This window comes from Aotus nancymaae, unplaced genomic scaffold (genome assembly GCF_030222135.1).
Source record: "Aotus nancymaae isolate 86718 unplaced genomic scaffold, 86718_ANA_hifiasm-v0.15.2.pri h1tg000029l, whole genome shotgun sequence".
In the NCBI taxonomy this organism is placed as follows: domain Eukaryota; kingdom Metazoa; phylum Chordata; class Mammalia; order Primates; family Aotidae; genus Aotus; species Aotus nancymaae.
The window spans coordinates 95,356,093-95,378,049 of NW_026988442.1; the positions used below are offsets into that span (position 1 = coordinate 95,356,093).

General features: G+C 46.7%; 3 non-coding genes across 3 annotated transcripts; all 3 read right to left on the reverse strand.

Moving 5' to 3' along the window:
• Nucleotides 1-256: 256 nt before the first annotated feature.
• On the reverse strand, nt 257-420 carry LOC135277162 (U1 spliceosomal RNA). The gene has a single exon (XR_010344755.1). It is a non-coding gene; the product is annotated as a U1 spliceosomal RNA (small nuclear RNA).
• A 4,594-nt stretch (nt 421-5,014) lies between these two features.
• Nucleotides 5,015-5,178, reverse strand: LOC135277161 (U1 spliceosomal RNA). The gene has a single exon (XR_010344754.1). It is a non-coding gene; the product is annotated as a U1 spliceosomal RNA (small nuclear RNA).
• A 4,559-nt stretch (nt 5,179-9,737) lies between these two features.
• LOC135277163 (U1 spliceosomal RNA) lies at nt 9,738-9,901 on the reverse strand. The gene has a single exon (XR_010344756.1). It is a non-coding gene; the product is annotated as a U1 spliceosomal RNA (small nuclear RNA).
• Nucleotides 9,902-21,957: the final 12,056 nt, after the last annotated feature.

Sequence of the window (21,957 nt, forward strand, 5' to 3'; positions counted from 1 at the left end):
CAAAGCGAGACCCCCCATCTTTATTTTTAAAGAAAGAAAAACTTCCAGCATTTCTTTCTTTCTTTTCTTTTTTTTTTTTTTTTGTTTGATATGCAGTCTTGCTCTGTCACCCAGCTGGAGTGCAGTGGCGTGATCTCAGCTCACTGCAACTTCTGCCTCATGGTTCAAGCAATTCTCCTCACTCAGCCTCCCAAGAGGTTGGAACTACAGGCATGTGCCACCATGCCTGGCTAATTTTTTTATTTTTATTTTTTATCAGGGGAAAGCGCAAATACAGTCCCGCACTACCACAAATTATGCAGTCCAGTTTCCCACATCTAGAGAAATCGCAGGGGTCAGCACATCCGGAGTGAAATGGATGAGCCTCGCGCTGGGAAAACCACCTTCATGATCATGGTATCTTCCCTGCCAGGTAATTTTTGTATTTTTAGTAGAGATGAGGTTTCACCATGTTAGCCAGGCTGGTCTCAAATTCCTGACCTCAGGTTAACCACCCACCTCAGCCTCCCAAAGTGCTGGGATTACAGGCACAAGCCACTGCACCCACCCTCACATATATCTGTTTTTCAAAGCTCTTCACTCTTGATATTATCTATTTATTTATTGGAGACAGGCTGTCATGCTGTGGCCCAGGCTGGAGTGCAGTGGCACAATCACAGCTTACTGCAAACTCTGCTTTCTGGGTTCAAGTGATTTTTGGGCCTCAGCCTCCTGAGTAACTGGGATTAAAGGTGCACTTGAGTAATTTTTGTAGTTTTTTCTTTAGTAGAGACCGGGTTTCACCATGTTAGCCAGGCTGGCCTCAACCTCCTGATCTCAAGTGACTTGCCCATCTCAGCCTCCAAAGTCCTGGGGCTACGGGCTTGAGCCACCCTGCCCAGCCCATTCCTGCTATTATTTAATTGTATTTTTTTCTTGTCAAACAATTTACATTTGGAATTGATGTTTAGTTTTACTTGTAATGTAGCTTTCTGCCGTTCTTTACCAGGGACCAGGTTTCTAAAGTGTTGCTCAGAGACTTGGCAACAACGGCTTAGAGTGCAAATGGGGTTGATGCCAGAGGGCCTCAAGGCTGGATTGTCTGAATTAGATACTGAAATTGATGACCCCTCACCCCAGGCACCTTCTATTCAAATGATCATAGTTAATGGGATATAGACAACTACGAAGGACTCTGTATCTTTGTATACGGCACTGGGCCCTGAGAAGAGTCATTGTTCAGTGACTATTTATGGCCGGCTGAGATTCCTGCAAAAGCCTAACTGTGCTACAATGTTTCAGGTGAATGCCAATTATGACTTTAAAGTTCGTGTCCAGGTCACAAACTCTATTCACAGGTGCTACAGATAATTTTAAGAATTCAAGGCTGGGCTTGGTGGCTCACACCTGCAATTCCAGCATTTTGGGAGACCCGAGCAGAAAGATCGTTTGGGTCCTGGAGCTCCAGACCAGCCTGGGCAGCACAGGGAGACCCCATCTATACACACACACACACACACACACACACACACACACAATTAGCCAGGCGTGGTGACAGCGCCATTAGTCCCAGCTGCTCAGGAAGCTAAGGTGGGAGGATCACTTGAACCTGGGAGGTCAAGGTTGCAGTAAGTCCTGATTATGCCACTGCACTCCAGTCTGGGCAACAGAGGGAGACCCTATGTCAAAAAGTAAATAAACTGTTGTATCTATGTCTTCCTATCAAATTCTATTAATTTGAACTTAGGACTCTTTTCATCAAATCCTGTATTTACACCATCCAAAAAGAATTTCTTTGATGGAATGAAACCACTGTGAGTCCGTTGTGGTTCTAAGATGTAGTGCATTTTTTTTTTTTTTTTTTTTGAGACAGAGTCTTGCTTTGTCCACCAGGCTGGAGTTCAATGACATGATCTCAGCTCACTGCAAACTCTGCCTCCCAGGTTCAAGCAATTCTGCCTCAGACTCCCAAGAACTGGGCACATGCCTCTATACTCAACTAATTTTAGTATTTTTAGTAGAGATGGGGTTTCACCATATTGGCCAGGCTGGTGTTGAACTCCTGACCTCATGATCTGCCTGCCTCGGCCACCAAAAGTGCTGGGATTACAGGCATGAGCCACCGAGTCCAGGCAATACAGCACCTTTTAATATAGGTGGTTGTCCTGTGCACACTGGTCTCTGGTTCAATAACAACTCATCACTTAAGCCCTGGGGTCTGAGAAAAGGAGACAGTGTGAGCAGCTCTGATAGAGAAGGAGCAGAAAGAGTCAGAAATCTGAACAGGATCAACACAGGCTCTGACCTTTCCAGAGCTTTCCCCCAGCTGTGCCCTGCCCCCTCCTCCCTGGGGTGCCTCCTGGTGTCCCCTCACCCTCAGGTGACAGGGGTGCCGTGCGCTCCCCTGTGGTTTATCCTGCAGAGGAAATTCGGTCCTTCCCAGGTTTATTCTGCATCACTGCAGTCCATTCTCCACAGAAACTTAGTAGGTTTTTTTGTTTGTTTGTTTTTGTTTTTTTGAGGTGGAGTTTCGCTCTTGTTACCCAGGCTGGAGTGCAATGGCATGACCTCGGCTCACTGCAACCTCCACCTCCTGGGTTCAAACAATTCTCCTGCCTCAGCCTCCTGAGTAGCTGGGAGTACAGGTGCACACCACCATGCCTGGTGACTTTTTATATTTTTAGTAGAGACAGGGTTTCACCATGTTGACCAGGATGGTCTCGATCTCTTGACCTCGTGATCCACCCGCCTCGGCCTCCCAAAGTGCTGGGATTACAGGCATGAACCACCGCGCCTGGCTAGAAATTGAGTTTCTATCTCACTGAGTGACCTCCATGTGCTTATGTAGGATTTAAGGGCTTTTCATTTTTGATTATCAATTTAATAGCTTTTCCACAATAAGAGTTGGAAAGACTAACAAAAATTTAAGTATTATTTCTTCTGATTATGAAAATAATCTGGCCAGGTGCTGTGGCTCACACATGTAATCCCAGCACTTAGGGAGGCAGAGGTGGGCAGATCATGAGGTCAGGAGATTGAGACCATGCCGGTCAATATGGTGAAACCTGGTATCTACTAAAATACAAAATAAAAATTAGCTGGGCCTGGTGGCATGCACCCATACTCCCAGCTACTCAGGAGGCTGAGGCAGGGAAATCACTTGAACTTGGGAGGTTGTAGTGAGCAGAGATCGTGCCACCAGACTCCAGCCTGGTGACAGAGTAAGATTCTGTCTCAAAAACAAATAAATAAATAAATAAAAATCTTAGGCCAGATGTGCTGGCTCACACCTGTATTCCCAACACTTTGGGAGGCCTAGGCAGGCAGATCATTTGAAGCCAAGAGTTCAAGACAAGCCTGGCCAATATGGTGAAACCTCGTCTCTACTAAAAATACATAAATTAGCCAGGTGTGGTGTCACACACTTGTAATTCCAGCTACTTGGGAGGTTGGGGCAGGAGCCTGGGTGGCAGAGGTTGCAGTGAGCCGAGACGGCCCCCACTGCACTCTAGCCTTGGTGAGTGAGTGAGACTCTGTTTCAAAAAAAAAAAAAAAAAGAAAAAAGGAAAAGTAATCTTAGTTTTAAAAGATTTGGAAAATCCTTGGAAAGCAGAAGGAAGAAAATAAAATGATCTGTTAGTTCCCGTCTGGGAGGAATTGCTGGGATTTTGTAGTGGACGCCTCTTGGATTTCTGTTTAGTCATATGTGAGAAGGCGAACTTTACTAAGATGTGAACGTACTGAAGATTCTGTTCTAACCTGCCTTCTCACCTCAATGTATTATCAGTATTTTAGCATATCAGTCATTTTGTTCTACCGTGTTTTGTTGTTTATTTATTTTTTTTGAGACAGGATCTTACTCTGTCACCTAGGCTGGAGCGCAGTGGCATAATCATAGTTGACTGCAGCCTCGAGCTCCTGGGCTCAAATGATCCTCGCACTTCAGCCTCCCAAGTAGCTGGGACCACAGGTGCACGCCACCATGATCAGCTAATTTACTTACAATTGTTTTTTTTTTGAGATGGAGTTTTGCTCTTTTTTTTTTTTTTTTTTTTTGAGACGGAGTTTCGCTCTTGTTACCCAGGCTGGAGTGCAATGGCGCGATCTCGGCTCACCGCAACCTCCGCCTCCTGGGTTCAGGCAATTCTCCTGCCGCAGCCTCCTGAGTAGCTGGGATTACAGGCACGCGCCACTACACCCAGCTAATTTTTTGTATTTTGAGTAGAGACGGGGTTTCACCATGTTGACCAGGATGGTCTCGATCTCTTGACCTCGTGATCCACCCGCCTCGGCCTCCCAAAGTGCTGGGATTACAGGCTTGAGCCACCACGCCCGGCATGGAGTTTTGCTCTTGTTGCCCAGGCTGGAGTGCAATGGTGAGAGATCTCAGCTCACTGCACAACCTCTGCCTCCTGGGTTCAAGCGATTCTCCTGTCTCAGCCTCCTGAATAGCTGGGATTACAGATGCACACCACCATACCTGGATAATTTTTGTATTTTTGGTAGAAATGGGGTTTCACCATGTTGGCCAGGCTGGTCTCAAAGTCTTGACCTCAGGTAATCTGCCTCTCTTGGCTTTCCAAAGTGCAGGGATTACTGGTGCTAGCCACAGCACCTGGCTCAGAATGTAAAAGAAATCTGAGGACACTTAATGCAACCTCCTAGATCAGGTGCAAATATTTCCCGGCTAGGCCAGGTGTGGTGGCTTATACCTATAATCCCAACACTTTGGGAGGCTGACAGTAGGGTCACTTGAAGCAAGGGGTTGGACAGCAGGCTGGTCGACAAAGGGAGACCCCCATCTTTATTTTTAAAGAAAGAAAAACTTCCAGCATTTCTTTCTTTCTTTTCTTTTTTTTTTTGTTTGATATGCAGTCTTGCTCTGTCACCCAGCTGGAGTGCAGTGGCGTGATCTCAGCTCACTGCAACTTCTGCCTCATGGTTCAAGCAATTCTCCTCACTCAGCCTCCCAAGAGGTTGGAACTACAGGCATGTACCACCATGCCTGGCTAATTTTTTTATTTTTATTTTTTATCAGGGGAAAGCGCAAATGCAGTCCCGCACTACCACAAATTATGCAGTCCAGTTTCCCACATCTAGAGAAATCGCAGGGGTCAGCACATCCGGAGTGAAATGGATGAGCCTCGCGCTGGGAAAACCACCTTCATGATCATGGTATCTTCCCTGCCAGGTAATTTTTGTATTTTTAGTAGAGATGAGGTTTCACCATGTTAGCCAGGCTGGTCTCAAATTCCTGACCTCAGGTTAACCACCCACCTCAGCCTCCCAAAGTGCTGGGATTATAGGCACAAGCCACTGCACCCACCCTCACATATATCTGTTTTTCAAAGCTCTTCACTCTTGATATTATCTATTTATTTATTGGAGACAGGCTGTCATGCTGTGGCCCAGGCTGGAGTGCAGTGGCACAATCACAGCTTACTGCAAACTCCGCCTTCTGGGTTCAAGTGATTCTCGGGCCTCAGCCTCCTGAGTAACTGGGATTAAAGGTGCACTTGAGTAATTTTTGTAGTTTTTTCTTTAGTAGAGACCGGGTTTCACCATGTTAGCCAGGCTGGCCTCAACCTCCTGATCTCAAGTGACTTGCCCATCTCAGCCTCCAAAGTCCTGGGGCTACGGGCTTGAGCCACCCTGCCCAGCACATTCCTGCTATTATTTAATTGTATTTTTTTCTTGTCAAACAATTTACATTTGGAATTGATGTTTAGTTTTACTTGTAATGTAGCTTTCTGCCGTTCTTTACCAGGGACCAGGTTTCTAAAGTGTTGCTCAGAGACTTGGCAACAACGGCTTAGAGTGCAAATGGGGTTGATGCCAGAGGGCCTCGGGGCGGGATTGTCTGAATTAGATACTGAAATTGATGACCCCTCACCCCAGGCACCTTCTATTCAAATGATCATAGTTAATGGGATATAGACAACTACGAAGGACTCTGTATCTTTGTATACGGCACTGGGCCCTGAGAAGAGTCATTGTTCAGTGACTATTTATGGCCGGCTGAGATTCCTGCAAAAGCCTAACTGTGCTACAATGTTTCAGGTGAATGCCAATTATGACTTTAAAGTTCGTGTCCAGGTCACAAACTCTATTCACAGGTGCTACAGATAATTTTAAGAATTCAAGGCTGGGCTTGGTGGCTCACACCTGCAATTCCAGCATTTTGGGAGACCCGAGCAGAAAGATCGTTTGGGTCCTGGAGCTCCAGACCAGCCTGGGCAGCACAGGGAGACCCCATCTACACACACACACACACACACACACACACACACACACACAATTAGCCAGGCGTGGTGACAGCGCCTGTAGTCCCAGTTGCTCAGGAAGCTAAGGTGGGAGGATCACTTGAACCTGGGAGGTCAAGGTTGCAGTAAGTCCTGATTATGCCACTGCACTCCAGTCTGGGCAACAGAGGGAGACCCTATGTCACAAAGGAAATAAACTGTTGTATCTATGTCTTGCTATCAAATTGAATTATTTGAACTTACGACTCTTTTCATCAAATCCTGTATTTACACCACCCAAAAAGAATTTCTTTGATGGAATGAAACCACTGTGAGTCCCCTGTGGTTCTAAGATACAGAGTCTTGCTTTGTCCACCAGGCTGGAGTTTAATGGCATGATCTCAGCTCACTGCAACCTCTCCCTCCCAGGTTCAAGCAATTCTTCTGCCTCAACCTCCCAAGAATTGGGCATGAACCTCTATGCTTACCTAATTTTCATATTTTTAGTAGAGACGGGGTTTCACCATATTGGCCAGGCTGGTCTTGAACTCCTGACCTCATGATCCACCTACCTTGGCCACCAAAAGTGCTGGGATTACAGGCTTGAGACACCAAGTCCAGCCAATACAGCACATTTTAATACAGGTGCACGCTGGTCTCTGGTTCAATAACAACTCATCACTTAAGCCCTGGGGTCTGAGAAAAGGAGACAGTGTGAGCAGCTCTGATAGAGGAGGAGCAGAAAGAGTCAGAAATCTGAACAGGATCAACACAGGCTCTGACCTTTCCAGAGCTTTCCCCCAGCTGTGCCCTGCCCCCTCCTCCCTGGGGTGCCTCCTGGTGTCCCCTCACCCTCAGGTGACAGGGGTGCCGTGCGCTCCCCTGTGGTTTATCCTACAGAGGAAATTCGGTCCTTCCCAGGTTTATTCTGCATCACTGCAGTCCATTCTCCACAGAAACTTAGTAGGTTTTTTTGTTTGTTTGTTTTTGTTTTTTTGAGGTGGAGTTTCACTCTTGTTACCCAGGCTGGAGTGCAGTGGCATGATCTCGGCTCACTGCAACCTCCACCTCCTGGGTTCAAACAATTCTCCTGCCTCAGCCTCCTGAGTAGCTGGGAGTACAGGTGCACACCACCATGTCTGGTGACTTTTTATATTTTTAGTAGAGACAGGGTTTCACCATGTTGACCAGGATGGTCTCGATCTCTTGACCTCGTGATCCACCCACCTCGGCCTCCCAAAGTGCTGGGATTACAGGCATGAACCACCGCGCCTGGCTAGAAATTGAGTTTCTATCTCACTGAGTGACCTCCATGTGCTTATGTAGGATTTAAGGGCTTTTCATTTTTGATTATCAATTTAATAGCTTTTCCACAATAAGAGTTGGAAAGACTAACAAAAATTTAAGTATTATTTCTTCTGATTATGAAAATAATCTGGCCAGGTGCTGTGGCTCACACATGTAATCCCAGCACTTAGGGAGGCAGAGGTGGGCAGATCATGAGGTCAGGAGATTGAGACCATGCCGGTCAATATGGTGAAACCTGGTATCTACTAAAATACAAAATAAAAATTAGCTGGGCCTGGTGGCATGCACCCATACTCCCAGCTACTCAGGAGGCTGAGGCAGGGAAATCACTTGAACTTGGGAGGTTGTAGTGAGCAGAGATCGTGCCACCAGACTCCAGCCTGGTGACAGAGTAAGATTCTGTCTCAAAAACAAATAAATAAATAAATAAAAATCTTAGGCCAGATGTGCTGGCTCACACCTGTATTCCCAACACTTTGGGAGGCCTAGGCAGGCAGATCATTTGAAGCCAAGAGTTCAAGACAAGCCTGGCCAATATGGTGAAACCTCGTCTCTACTAAAAATACATAAATTAGCCAGGTGTGGTGTCACACACTTGTAATTCCAGCTACTTGGGAGGTTGGGGCAGGAGCCTGGGTGGCAGAGGTTGCAGTGAGTCGAGACGGCCCCCACTGCACTCTAGCCTTGGTGAGTGAGTGAGACTCTGTTTCAAAAAAAAAAAAAAACAAGAAAAAAGGAAAAGTAATCTTAGTTTTAAAAGATTTGGAAAATCCTTGGAAAGCAGAAGGAAGAAAATAAAATGATCTGTTAGTTCCCGTCTGGGAGGAATTGCTGGGATTTTGTAGTGGACGCCTCTTGGATTTCTGTTTAGTCATATGTGAGAAGGCGAACTTTACTAAGATGTGAACGTACTGAAGATTCTGTTCTAACCTGCCTTCTCACCTCAATGTATTATCAGTATTTTAGCATATCCGTCATTTTGTTCTACCGTGTTTTGTTGTTTATTTATTTTTTTTGAGACAGGATCTTACTCTGTCACCCAGGCTGGAGCGCAGTGGCATAATCATAGCTGACTGCAGCCTCGAGCTCCTGGGCTCAAATGATCCTCGCACTTCAGCCTCCCAAGTAGCTGGGACCACAGGTGCACGCCACCATGATCAGCTAATTTACTTACAATTGTTTTTTTTTTGAGATGGAGTTTTGCTCTTTTTTTTTTTTTTTTTTTTTTTGAGACGGAGTTTCGCTCTTGTTACCCAGGCTGGAGTGCAATGGCGCGATCCCGGCTCACCGCAACCTCCGCCTCCTGGGTTCAGGCAATTCTCCTGCCGCAGCCTCCTGAGTAGCTGGGATTACAGGCACGCGCCACCGTGCCCAGCTAATTTTTTGTATTTTGAGTAGAGACGGGGTTTCACCATGTTGACCAGGATGGTCTCGATCTCTTGACCTCGTGATCCACCCGCCTCGGCCTCCCAAAGTGCTGGGATTACAGGCTTGAGCCACCGCGCCCGGCATGGAGTTTTCCTCTTGTTGCCCAGGCTGGAGTGCAATGGTGAGAGATCTCAGCTCACTGCACAACCTCTGCCTCCTGGGTTCAAGCGATTCTCCTGTCTCAGCCTCCTGAATAGCTGGGATTACAGATGCACACCACCATGCCTGGCTAATTTTTGTATTTTTGGTAGAAATGGGGTTTCACCATGTTGGCCAGGCTGGTCTCAAAGTCTTGACCTCAGGTAATCTGCCTCTCTTGGCTTTCCAAAGTGCAGGGATTACTGGTGCTAGCCACAGCACCTGGCTCAGAATGTAAAAGAAATCTGAAGACTCTTAATGCAACCTCCTAGATCAGGTGCAAATATTTCCCGGCTAGGCCAGGTGTGGTGGCTTATACCCATATTCCCAACACTTTGGGAGGCTGACAGTAGGGTCACTTGAAGCAAGGGGTTGGACAGCAGGCTGGTCGACAAAGGGAGACCCCCATCTTTATTTTTAAAGAAAGAAAAACTTCCAGCATTCCTTTCTTTCTTTTCTTTTTTTTTTTGTTTGATATGCAGTCTTGCTCTGTCACCCAGCTGGAGTGCAGTGGCGTGATCTCAGCTCACTGCAACTTCTGCCTCATGGTTCAAGCAATTCTCCTCACTCAGCCTCCCAAGAGGTTGGAACTACAGGCATGTGCCACCATGCCTGGCTAATTTTTTTATTTTTATTTTTTATCAGGGGAAAGCGCAAATGCAGTCCCGCACTACCACAAATTATGCAGTCCAGTTTCCCACATCTAGAGAAATCGCAGGGGTCAGCACATCCGGAGTGAAATGGATGAGCCTGGTGCTGGGAAAACCACCTTCATGATCATGGTATCTTCCCTGCCAGGTAATTTTTGTATTTTTAGTAGAGACGAGGTTTCACCATGTTAGCCAGGCTGGTCTCAAATTCCTGACCTCAGGTTAACCACCCACCTCAGCCTCCCAAAGTGCTGGGATTACAGGCACAAGCCACTGCACCCACCCTCACATATATCTGTTTTTCAAAGCTCTTCACTCTTGATATTATCTATTTATTTATTGGAGACAGGCTGTCATGCTGTGGCCCAGGCTGGAGTGCAGTGGCACAATCACAGCTTACTGCAAACTCTGCTTTCTGGGTTCAAGTGATTCTCGGGCCTCAGCCTCCTGAGTAACTGGGATTAAAGGTGCACTTGAGTAATTTTTGCAGTTTTTTTTTTAGTAGAGACCGGGTTTCACCATGTTAGCCAGGCTGGCCTCAACCTCCTGATCTCAAGTGACTTGCCCATCTCAGCCTCCAAAGTCCTGGGGCTACGGGCTTGAGCCACCCTGCCCAGCACATTCTGCTATTATTTAATTGTATTTTTTTCTTGTCAAACAATTTACATTTGGAATTGATGTTTAGTTTTACTTGTAATGTAGCTTTCTGCCGTTCTTTACCAGGGACCAGGTTTCTAAAGTGTTGCTCAGAGACTTGGCAACAACGGCTTAGAGTGCAAATGGGGTTGATGCCAGAGGGCCTCGGGGGGGCCACGATTGTCTGAATTAGATACTGAAATTGATGACCCCTCACCCCAGGCACCTTCTATTCAAATGATCATAGTTAATGGGATATAGACAACTACGAAGGACTCTGTATCTTTGTATACAGCACTGGGCCCTGAGAAGAGTCATTGTTCAGTGACTATTTATGGCCGGCAGAGATTCCTGCAAAAGCCTAACTGTGCTACAATGTTTCAGGTGAATGCCAATTATGACTTTAAAGTTCGTGTCCAGGTCACAAACTCTATTCACAGGTGCTACAGATAATTTTAAGAATTCAAGGCTGGGCTTGGTGGCTCACACCTGCAATTCCAGCATTTTGGGAGACCCGAGCAGAAAGATCGTTTGGGTCCTGGAGCTCCAGACCAGCCTGGGCAGCACAGGGAGACCCCATCTACACACACACACACACACACACACACACACACACACACACACACACAATTAGCCAGGCGTGGTGACAGCGCCATTAGTCCCAGCTGCTCAGGAAGCTAAGGTGGGAGGATCACTTGAACCTGGGAGGTCAAGGTTGCAGTAAGTCCTGATTATGCCACTGCACTCCAGTCTGGGCAACAGAGGGAGACCCTATGTCAAAAAGTAAATAAACTGTTGTATCTATGTCTTCCTATCAAATTCTATTAATTTGAACTTAGGACTCTTTTCATCAAATCCTGTATTTACACCATCCAAAAAGAATTTCTTTGATGGAATGAAACCACTGTGAGTCCCCTGTGGTTCTAAGATACAGAGTCTTGCTTTGTCCACCAGGCTGGAGTTCAATGGCATGATCTCAGCTCACTGCAACCTCTCCCTCCCAGGTTCAAGCAATTCTTCTGCCTCAACCTCCCAAGAATTGGGCATGAACCTCTATGCTTACCTAATTTTCATATTTTTAGTAGAGACGGGGTTTCACCATATTGGCCAGGCTGGTCTTGAACTCCTGACCTCATGATCCACCTACCTTGGCCACCAAAAGTGCTGGGATTACAGGCTTGAGACACCAAGTCCAGCCAATACAGCACATTTTAATACAGGTGCACGCTGGTCTCTGGTTCAATAACAACTCATCACTTAAGCCCTGGGGTCTGAGAAAAGGAGACAGTGTGAGCAGCTCTGATAGAGGAGGAGCAGAAAGAGTCAGAAATCTGAACAGGATCAACACAGGCTCTGACCTTTCCAGAGCTTTCCCCCAGCTGTGCCCTGCCCCCTCCTCCCTGGGGTGCCCTCTGCTGTCCCCTCACCCTCAGGTGACAGGGGTGCCGTGCGCTCCCCTGTGGTTTATCCTGCAGAGGAAATTCGGTCCTTCCCAGGTTTATTCTGCGTCACTGCAGTCCATTCTCCACAGAAACTGAGTTTGTATCTCACTGAGTGACCTCCATGTGCTCATGTAGCACCAAAGGCCTTTTCTATCACAATCATGTTTTTGATGATCAATTTAGTAGCATTTCCACATGAACAGTTGGAAAGAGTAACAAAAACTTAAGTAATATTTCTCCTGATTATAAAAGTAATCTTAGGCCAGACGCAGTGGCTCATGCTTATAATCCTAGCACTTTGGGGAGCTGAGGCTGGCAGATTACTTCAGGCCAGAAGTTCAAGAACAGCCTGGCCAACATGGTGAAATTTCATCTCTACTAAAATTACAAAAATTAACTGGGGGTGGTGGCACATGCCTGTAATCTCAGCTACTTGGAAGGTTGAAGCAGGAGAATCACTTGAACCTGGGAGGAAGTGATTGCAGTGAGCTGAGATCTCACCACTGCACTCCAGCGTGGGTGACAGTGAGTGAGACTGTTTTTTTTTGTTTTTTTTTTTGAGATGGAGTCTCGCTCTGTAGCCCAGGCTGGAGGGAAGTGGTGTGATCTCGGCTCACTGCAACTTCCGCCTCCTAGGTCCCGGTCCAAGCAATTCTCCTACCTCATCCTCCCAAGTGAGACTGTTTTTTTTTTTTTAAAAAAAGGAAGAAATAAAACTAATCTTAGTTTTAGAAGATTTGGAAAATCCTTGGAAAGCAAAAGGAAGAAAATAAAATGATCTGTTAGTTCACGTCTGGGAGGAATTGTTGGGATTTTGTAGTGGACGCCTCTTGGATTTCTGTTTAGTCATATGTAACAAGGTGTAATTTACTAAGATGTGAACATATTGAAGATTTTGTTCTAATCGTCCTTTTCACCTCAATGTATTATCAGTATTTCAGCATATCAGTCATTTTTTCTTTTGTGCTTTTATTAATTTATCCTTTATTTTTTCAATTTTAATATTATTTATTTATATTTTATTATACTTTCAGTTCTAGGGTACATTTGAGATGGAGTCTCGCTCTGTTGCCCATGCTGCAGTGCACTGGCCACAATCTAGGCTCACCATAAATTCTGTCTCCCAGGTTCAAGCCATTCTTCTGCCTCAGCCTCTGGAGTAGCTGGACCACAGGCGCCCACCGTTACGCCCAGCTAATTTTTGTGTTTTTAGTAGAGATGTAGTTTCACCATGTTAGCCAGGCTGGCCTTGATCTCCTGACCTCAGCTGATTTGCCTGCATTTGCCTCCCAGAGTGCTGGGATTACAGGTGTGAGCCACCATGCCCAGCCTGTTTTTTTTTTTTTTTTTTTTCTGAGAGACAAAATCTCACTCTGTCACCCAGGCTGGAGTGCAGTGGCATAATCATAGCTCACTGCAGCCTCAACCTCCTAGGTTCAAGTGATCCTCCCACTTCAGCCTCCCAAGTAGCTGGGACCACCGGTACATGCTGCCATGATCAGCTAATTTTCTTAAAATTGTTTTGTAGAGACAGGATCTCCCTATGTCACCTAGGCTGGTCTCAAACTCTTGGGTTCACATAATCCTGCCACCATGGCCTCCCAAAGTGCTGGAATTACAGGTGTGAGCCACTGTGCCCGGCCTTGTACCATGTTTTTAGAAGCTGCATGTATTTATTTTATATGCTAGGGAACTATTGATGTTTAGTTCTTGAAGAAGTGAGTTAATGTGGAAAATAATAAAATATGATATATGTCTAAACACTTTATTTTAAATTTAAACAACAGTATATTTTTTCACTTTGGAATATATATATATTTTTTCCTTTGAGATAGAGTCTTACTGTGTCATTCAGGCTGGAGTGCATGAAGTGCAGTGGGGCAGTCTCGGGTGAATTCACCATCACCCTCCTGGGCTGGAATGATCCTCCCATCTCAGCCTCCCTACTAGATGGGACTATAGGTGCATTTTATAGAATGGATGAATAAGGGCAGAATATAAAATACATTTTTCTTTTTTTTTGAGATGGAGTTTTGCTCTTGTTGCCCAGGCTGGAGTGCAAAGGAGAGAGATCTCGGCTCACTGCACAACCTCTGCCTCCTGGGTTCAAGTGATTCTCCCGCCTCAGCCTCCTGAGTAGCTGGGATTACAGATGCACACCACCATGCCTGGCTAATTTTTGTGTTTTTAGTAGAGATGAGGGTTTCACCATGTTGGTCAGGCTGGTCTCAAAGTCTTGACCTTAGGTGATCTGCCTCCCTCAACTTCCCAAAGTGCTGGGATTACTGGCATGGGCCACAGTGCCTGGCTCAGAATGTAAAAGAACTTTGAAGACACTTAATACAATCTCCTAGATCAGGTGCAGATGTTTCCAGGCTAGGCCATGTGTGGTGGCTCATACCTGTAATCACAGCACTTTGGGAGGCTCATAGGAGGATCATTTGAGGTGAGGAGTTGGACTCCAGCCTGGTTGACAAAGCAAGACCCTCATCTTTATTTTTAAAGAAAACTTTCCAGACTTTTTTTTTTAATGTGGAGTCTTGCTCTGTCGTCCAGGCTGGAGTGCAGTGGTGTGATCTCAGCTCATTGCAACTTCTGCCTCCAGGGTTCAATCAAATCTCCTGCCTCAGCCTCCCAAGTAGATGGATTTTTAGTAGAGATGGGGTTTCACCATGTTGACCAGGCTGGTCTCAAACTCCTGACCTCAAGTGAACCACCCTTCTCAGCCTCCCAAAGTGCTGGGATTACAGGCATGAGCCATTGCACCCAGCCTCAGGTATATCTGTTTTTTTTTTTGTTTTGTTTTGTTTTTTTTTTTCTTTGAGACAGAGTTTCGCTCCTGTTATCCAGGCTGGAGTGCAATGGTGTGATCTCGGCTCACCGTAACCTCCACCTCCTGGGTTCAGGCAATTCTCCTGCCTCAGCCTCCTGAGTAGCTGGGATTACAGGCACGTGCCACCATGCCCGGCTAATTTTTTGTATTTTTAGTAGAGACAGGGTTTCACCATGTTGACCAGGATGGTCTCGATCTCTTGACCTCATGATCCACCCACCTCGACCTCCCAAAGTGCTGGGATTACAGGTGTGAGCCACCGCGCCCGGCTCTCAGGTATATCTGTTTTAAAAAGCTCTTCCTTTTTGGTATTTATTTACTTATTGGAGACAGGGTCTCACTCTGTCACCTAGGCTGGAGTGCAGCAGCACAATCTTGGCTCACTGCAAACTCTGCTTCCTGGGTTCAAGTGATTCTTGGGCCTCAGCCTCCCAAGTACTGGAATTATGGGCTTATGCCACCACATGCAGCTAATTTTTGTATTTTTTTTAGTAGAGACTGAGTTTCTCCATGTTAGGCAGTCTGGTCTCAACCTCCTGACCTCAAGTAACCCACCCACCTCAGCCTCCCAAAGTGCTGGGGTTACAGGCATGAGCCACCGCACCCAGCCTATTCCTGGTAATATTATTATTATTTGAGATGGAGTCTCAATCTGTCGCCCAGGCTGGAGTGCATTCGTGTGATCTTGGCTCACTGCAACCTCTGCCTCCCAGATTCAAGCAAGTCTCTTGCCTTAGCCTCCTGAGTAGCTGGGATTATAGGCATGTGCCACCACGCCTGGCTAATTTTTTGTACTTTTCATAGAGATGGGGTTTCACTATGTTAGCGAGGATGGTTGTGATTTCCTGACCTCATGATCCACCTGCCTTGGCTTCACAAAGTGCTGGGGTAATAGGCATGAGCCACCACACCTGGCCTCCAGGCTTTTAATAAAAAATTCAACTGGCATAAATGGGTGTTTAGAATCAATGTGACTTAGTCTTAGGCAGCACGGTGTTGAATTTTTCACACAGATGCACAGATTATCCAAGAGTCTCGTCAACCACCAGTGTTTTATAGGAGAGTGGAGAATGTCAGTCAATTTGGCTAATCAGGTAGTGGAGTTAGGAGAGTGTCTGCCGTGTCCACTGTGTGGTGTGCCCAAAGCTGTCCACCTTCTTGGTGGACATTCCAGTGGCTTACAGTTCAGTTTTCTCAGCTGTGCATGATCATGATGATCCTTAGGATGAATTCCTGGAGGTGTAATTGTGCCACGTATGGACTTAGATGGACATGCCCCCACACGGACTATGTCTTTGAGACACACTGCCAGATAGCCAAAAAGTTTGTGCCAGATTTCATCAGATTGTAGGACAGCATCCATTTTCATGTTCTCTTTTCAAAATTGAATTTGGTGACAGGTTGAGTGTGGCGGTTTGTGTCTGTAATCCCAACACCTTGGGAGGCTGAGGGGGTAGGATCCCTTGAGCCCAGAAGTTTGAGGCCAGCTGGCAGCACAGGGAGATCCCCATCTCTCTAAAAATTAAAAAAAATATATTAGCCAGGCATGCTGGCACACACCTGTATGTGGTCCCAGCTACTCTGGAGGCTGAGGTGAGAGGACGGCTTTACCTCAGGAGTCTGAAGCTGCAGTGAGCCCCGATTATACCCTAGGTGATAGAGCAAGAGCTTATCTCAAAGAAAATTTTTAATAGCCAGGTACAGTGGCTCACGCCTGTAATCTCAGCACTTTGGAGGCAGAGGCAGGTGGATCACCTCAGGTCAGGAGTTCATGACCAGCCTAACCAACATGGTGAAACCCCGTCCCTACTAAAAATACAAAAAAATAGCTGGGCATCATGGAGCATGCCTGTAATCCCAGCTACTCAGGAGGTTGAGGCAGGAGAATCACTTGAACCTGGGTGGTGGAGGTTGCAGTGAGCTGAGATCATGCCATTGGCTTCCAATCTGGGCAACAAGAGCAAAACTCTGTTCCCCCCCAAAAAAATTTAAATCCAAAAAAGAAAATAATTAGATGACAAAAAGTCTACAAAATGAGCTCAGTTTGATAGGTGAAATTTTAAATTGCATCTTTAGTCTGTATTTTTGATATACAAATGCTTATTTTTCTTTTAAAACATTATCTTTCTTTGTGACCTGATGAACACAACTTGTGCTCACTTTTCTGTTCAGGTGTTCACCTGTCTCCTGTTGGTTTGCATCCATTCTTTTTTTTTTTTTTTTTTGAGACGGAGTTTCGCTCTTGTTACCCAGGCTGGAGTGCAATGGCGCGATCTCGGCTCACCGCAACCTCCACCTCCTGGGTTCAGGCAATTCTCCTGCCTCAGCCTCCTGAGTAGCTGGGATTACAGGCACGCGCCACCGTGCCCAGCTAGTTTTTTGTATTTTTAGTAGAGACTGGGTTTCACCATGTTGAACCGGGATGGTCTCGATCTCTTGACCTCGTGATCCACCCGCCTCGGCCTCCCAAAGTGCTGGGATTACAGGCGGGAGCCACCGCGCCCGGCCTCGCTCTTTATGAATTAAGGGTAATAAACCTTAGTCCATCACTGACAGCAAAATGTTCACATTATGTTTGCTTCTTTCATTGAGCAACATTGGAACAGTCATTCATTTTAATAAAAGCCTATGGAGGACACAGTTTGGATTTTAACATTTAATACGGATAATTTGGGGCTAGTTTAAATGTTTTTTTGGTTAATTTTTGTACATATTTGTTCATGTTTATTCAGTGTGATCATCAAGATTCTTTGAGACACCCATTTAAAACAGTAATTGGTATATTCTGGGAACGTCTCAGGTAAAGGGTTACAGCACAGCGTAGTTGTAGCAACCAGATCTTTGCAGCTATTGGGGAACAGGTTAGTGCTCTGATTAAAAGCAACAGTGACTTAGAGGATTTTATATGGTTTTTTTTTTGACAGATGTTCTTTGGCCTTTCAGAAATTTCAGGGTTTGAATTAAAATATTTTATGCCACCTGTGTTGCTGGAACCTAAATCATATTTTGTAAGAAAGAAGGATGAGCCGGGCGCGGTGGCTCACGCCTGTAATCCCAGCACTTTGGGAGACCGAGGTGGGTGGATCACAAGGTCAGGAGATCAAGACCATCCTGGTCAACATGGTGAAACCCCGTCTCTACTAAAAATACAAAAAATTAGCTGGGCATGGTGGTGTGCACCTGTAATCCCAGCTACTCAGGAGGCTGAGGCAGGAGAATTGCCTGAACCCAGGAGGCGGAGGTTGCGGTGAGCCGAGATCGCGCCATTGCACTCCAGCCTGGGTCACAAGAGCGAAACTCCGTCTCAAAAAAAAAAAAAGGATGAAGAGGGGGATATTTGTGGTCAGTGTTCAACCTCTAAATTTGTCTTCATGGCAGAGTTTGGGGCTCAGTCATAAAATCATACCTGTCTTCAGTCTGGTGTAACTTTTGAAATAATTGAGATTTTTAAAAAATCCATTTATTTGTTTTTGGAAGTTATTATCATTTTAGAGCTTTCTTTGAAAATTTGTCGTTTATTAATTGAAACATCTTGTTTGAAATAATGTGCAGCATGAAAGAGAAATCAGAGGCCGTGGTTTGAGTGACATTTGGTCCTTGACAGTCTACTTCATCCATGTTTTCTGAGCACTCCTTCCCTTGGGCCCCGGTTTTTGTGAATTTGGGGTTTAGTCTGAAAGGCTAATGGTGAAGAGATTGTGCATTCCTTTACTGGGGCCTAAGCCTGCCACAGGCACATTTTGTAGAGTGTCATAGGCTCCTACTGGAGAATAAATGGTCATGGCCCACCCTGGGTCTTGTGGTCACACACCACCCATCTAGCCAGGATTATTGCCCCACATTGATTCTGGATTATGGGCTCCAGGAAGCCCCTGGAGGACAGATGTGGAGGAAGGACGGTAGGTCACTCTGTCAAAGTGCGTATCCTTGAGTGACATAGTTGTTGCTGTTTTTTGAGATGGAGTTTTGCTTTCATCGCCCAGGCTGGAGTGCAATGGTGCGATCTCGGCTCATTGCAACTTCTACTCCCGGGTTCAAGTGATTCTTCTGCCTCGGCCTCCTAAAGAGCTGGAGCTACAGGCCCATGCCACCACACCCAGCTAATTTTGTATTTTTAGTAGAGACAGGGTTTCACCATGTTGCCCAGGCTGATCTCAAACCCCTGACCTCAGGTGACCACGTACCTCAGCCTCCCAAAGTGCTGAGATTACAGATATGAGCCACTGTGCCCGGTCGAGTGACTCAGTTTTGTTCAAATGGAAATTTAAATTTTCTAAGAGGAAAAAAATTATGCAGAAGATAAATTATTATAGTGTGTTGCTATCATTAAATTTGTCTAATGAAATAGACTAGATAAACAGAGACTGTCTCTCCCTCTGAAGGGGACAGGTTGGTGGTCGGCTTGGTGGTGTTCTCAGGAGAGGGCTGTGCAGACAACTTGCCTCTGAGGCCCCCAGGCCTAAGGTCCCCCATCCTCCCGTGGAGGCTAACACTCTTGCACTTCAGGAATGATTGGCCTATCAGGACAAACATGGCTTGTAGCAGAGCAGGAGACTGAATGCAGCAGAGGATTCCGAGTGGATCTACATGGCTCAGTTAGTTCTCAGCTCTGCCGCTTGTCTAGGCTGTGACCCTGGGCAAATACATCTCCTGAGCCTCAGTTTATTCTGTAAAATGAGGGTGAGCACTTTGGGAAGCCAAGGCGGGCAGATCACTGGAACTCAGGAGACTGAGACCGGCCTGGGAAACATGGGGAAACTCCGTCTCTACCAAAATTACAAAATTACCGGGTGTGGTGGCACACACCTGTAGTCCCAGTTACTCCAGAGGCTGAGGTGGTAGGAACGCTTGAGCCTAGGAGGCAGAGGTTACAGTGAGTTGAGATCCCACCACTGCACTCCAGCCTAGGTGACACAGCCAGACCCTGATTCAAAAAAAGAAAAAAAAGAAAAGTGCCAGGCTTGCCCTCCTCACAGGAAAGTGAGGGGGAACAGAGGTAATACATAGCAAGTGCTTGTCCCTGTCTCTGGCAGAACTTGGACAGATTCAAAAGAGGGAAATACAAAGCTTTGAAGAAATTAGGAGCTCAGAACAGGGCTGATCAGAACTCTGGGCGAGGCTGGGCAGGTGGCTCATGCCCATAATGCCAGCACTTTGGGAGGCCGAGGCAGGCAGATTACCTGAGGTCAGGAGTTTGAGACCAGCCTGACCAACATGGAGAAACTCCATCTCTACTAAAAATACAAAATTAGCTGTGTGTGGTGCTGCATGCCTGCAATCCCAGCTACTAGCTACTTGGGAGGCTGAGGCAGGAGGATCACTTGAACCCAGGAGGAGGAGGTTGCAGTGAATTGCGATCTTGCCATTACACTCCAGCCTCGGCAACAAGAGTGAAACTCCACCTCAAAAAAGAAAGAAAAAGAAAAAGAAAAAAAAAAGGCTATGCGCGGTGGCTCATGCTTGTAATCCCAGCACTTTGGGATGCCAGGGTGGGCAGATTATGAGGTCAGGAGTTCGAGACCAGCCTGGCCAACACAGCGAAACCCCATCTCTACTAAAAATACAAAATTAGCTGGGTGCGGTGGCTGGTGCCTATAATCGCAGCTATTTGGGAGGCTGAAGCAGGAGAATCGCTTGAACCTGGGAGGCAGAGGTTGCAGTAAGCATAGATCATTCCACTGCACTCTGGCCTGGGCAACAGAGTGAGACTCTGTCTGGGGCAGAGGAGGGGTGAGTGGAGAAGCTTTTGTGGAACAGATCAGAGGAACACAAAAGAAGAGATTGTGCTGGTGCCCTTCATCCCTATCGCTGTCTTAGGTAATGTCTGTGCATGGCCAGGGTAACCATTTTACTAATAGTCATTAAATATTCTAGTTTGTATCTTTCAAAGAGAACTTATTTTTTTTTTTTTTTTGAGACAGAGTCTTGTTCTGTCACCCAGGCTGGAGTACAATGGTGAGATCTCAGCTCACTACAACCTTCACCTCCCAGGTTCAAGTAATTCTCCTGCCTCAGCCTCCCAAATAGCTGGGATTACAGGCACCTGCCACCATGCCCAGCTAATTTTTTGTATTTTCAGTAGAGACAGAGTTTTGCCATGTTGGCCAGGCTGGTCTCAATCTCCTGACCTCAGGTGATCCCCCCACCTTGGCCTCCCAGAGTGCTAAGATTACAGGCGTGAGCCACCGCACTCGGCCTCAAAGAAAACTTAAAAAAAAAACCCAAGCAGTTAATAATAATTCATTATTACTGTCACATAGGCAGTGTTCGGATCTCCCCAGTTGTCTCGAAATTGGCAGAGTTTGTTTGTATCAGGGTCTAAATTACTTTTCAGCGGTTGCGTGGGTATGCTGTTTGTATGTACCCTCATTTAATCCATCCCGCTGACGGACTGTGACCCGAATGTAATTCACATAATGAAGCCCTGTGCTTCTAAAGGGGCGGTGTTGGGAGGTGGGGCCTGTGGGAGGTGATTAGGGATGGGTGAGGTCCTGAGGTCAGAGCCGCCACGAGGAGACAGGTTCCCTTAAAGGAGGTCCCAGCGTGAGTTTGTTCTCTTTCTACCCTGTGTGGACTCGGCGAGGAGCCGGCTTCAGCCACCAGAAAGCGGGTCCTGATCCCCGACTTCTACCCTCCGGAACGGTGAGGAATAACGCTGTTTGTAAGTCGCCGTGGCTTTGGCGCTTTGGTAGGGCGGCCCGAGGAGACATCTGGGTTCTTTGCCTTTATTTAATCGTGTCGGGTTGAACATACTAGAACTGGGTTTGGCTCTCATTTCTTGGGGCTCAGCCTCCAGCTGGGGTTGCCCTAAAATTGTTGGCAGAGGAATTCCCACGCGGGGGCGCCTTAGTCTCTGTGAAAACGGGGGTTGTAGCGGCTCCAGAGGAGGAAGCACCGAGCTCCAGGGTGCTTGGTCCAGTGCTCACTGGGGGAGCTTGCCTGGTGCTGTGGCCTGTGCTTCACAGGCACCGAGGGAAGGGGACGTTCCCCGTGAAGGGTGTCGCGGTGCGGAGTTTACAGGGAAGATTCAGGAACTTGGCTCAGGGCGGGTGCCGTTTTTTCCTCGCATTTTGGGTAACGATTCTAACATCTTTGTTTAGTGCCTGGGAATATCCAGGCCCCCAGCTTGGGTTCCAGGCTGCAAGAGAAACGAGCTGCCCGGCTCACGGAGCAGTCAAAGCACCTGGCGTTTCTTGGTCAGGACAGGAGAGAAAGTGGGAGGACGGGGGGACATCACAGCTCCTCTTGCCGGCTTCTCGGAGAGGGAGTTACAGGGTCACGAAGCAGGAAGCACTGGCGGG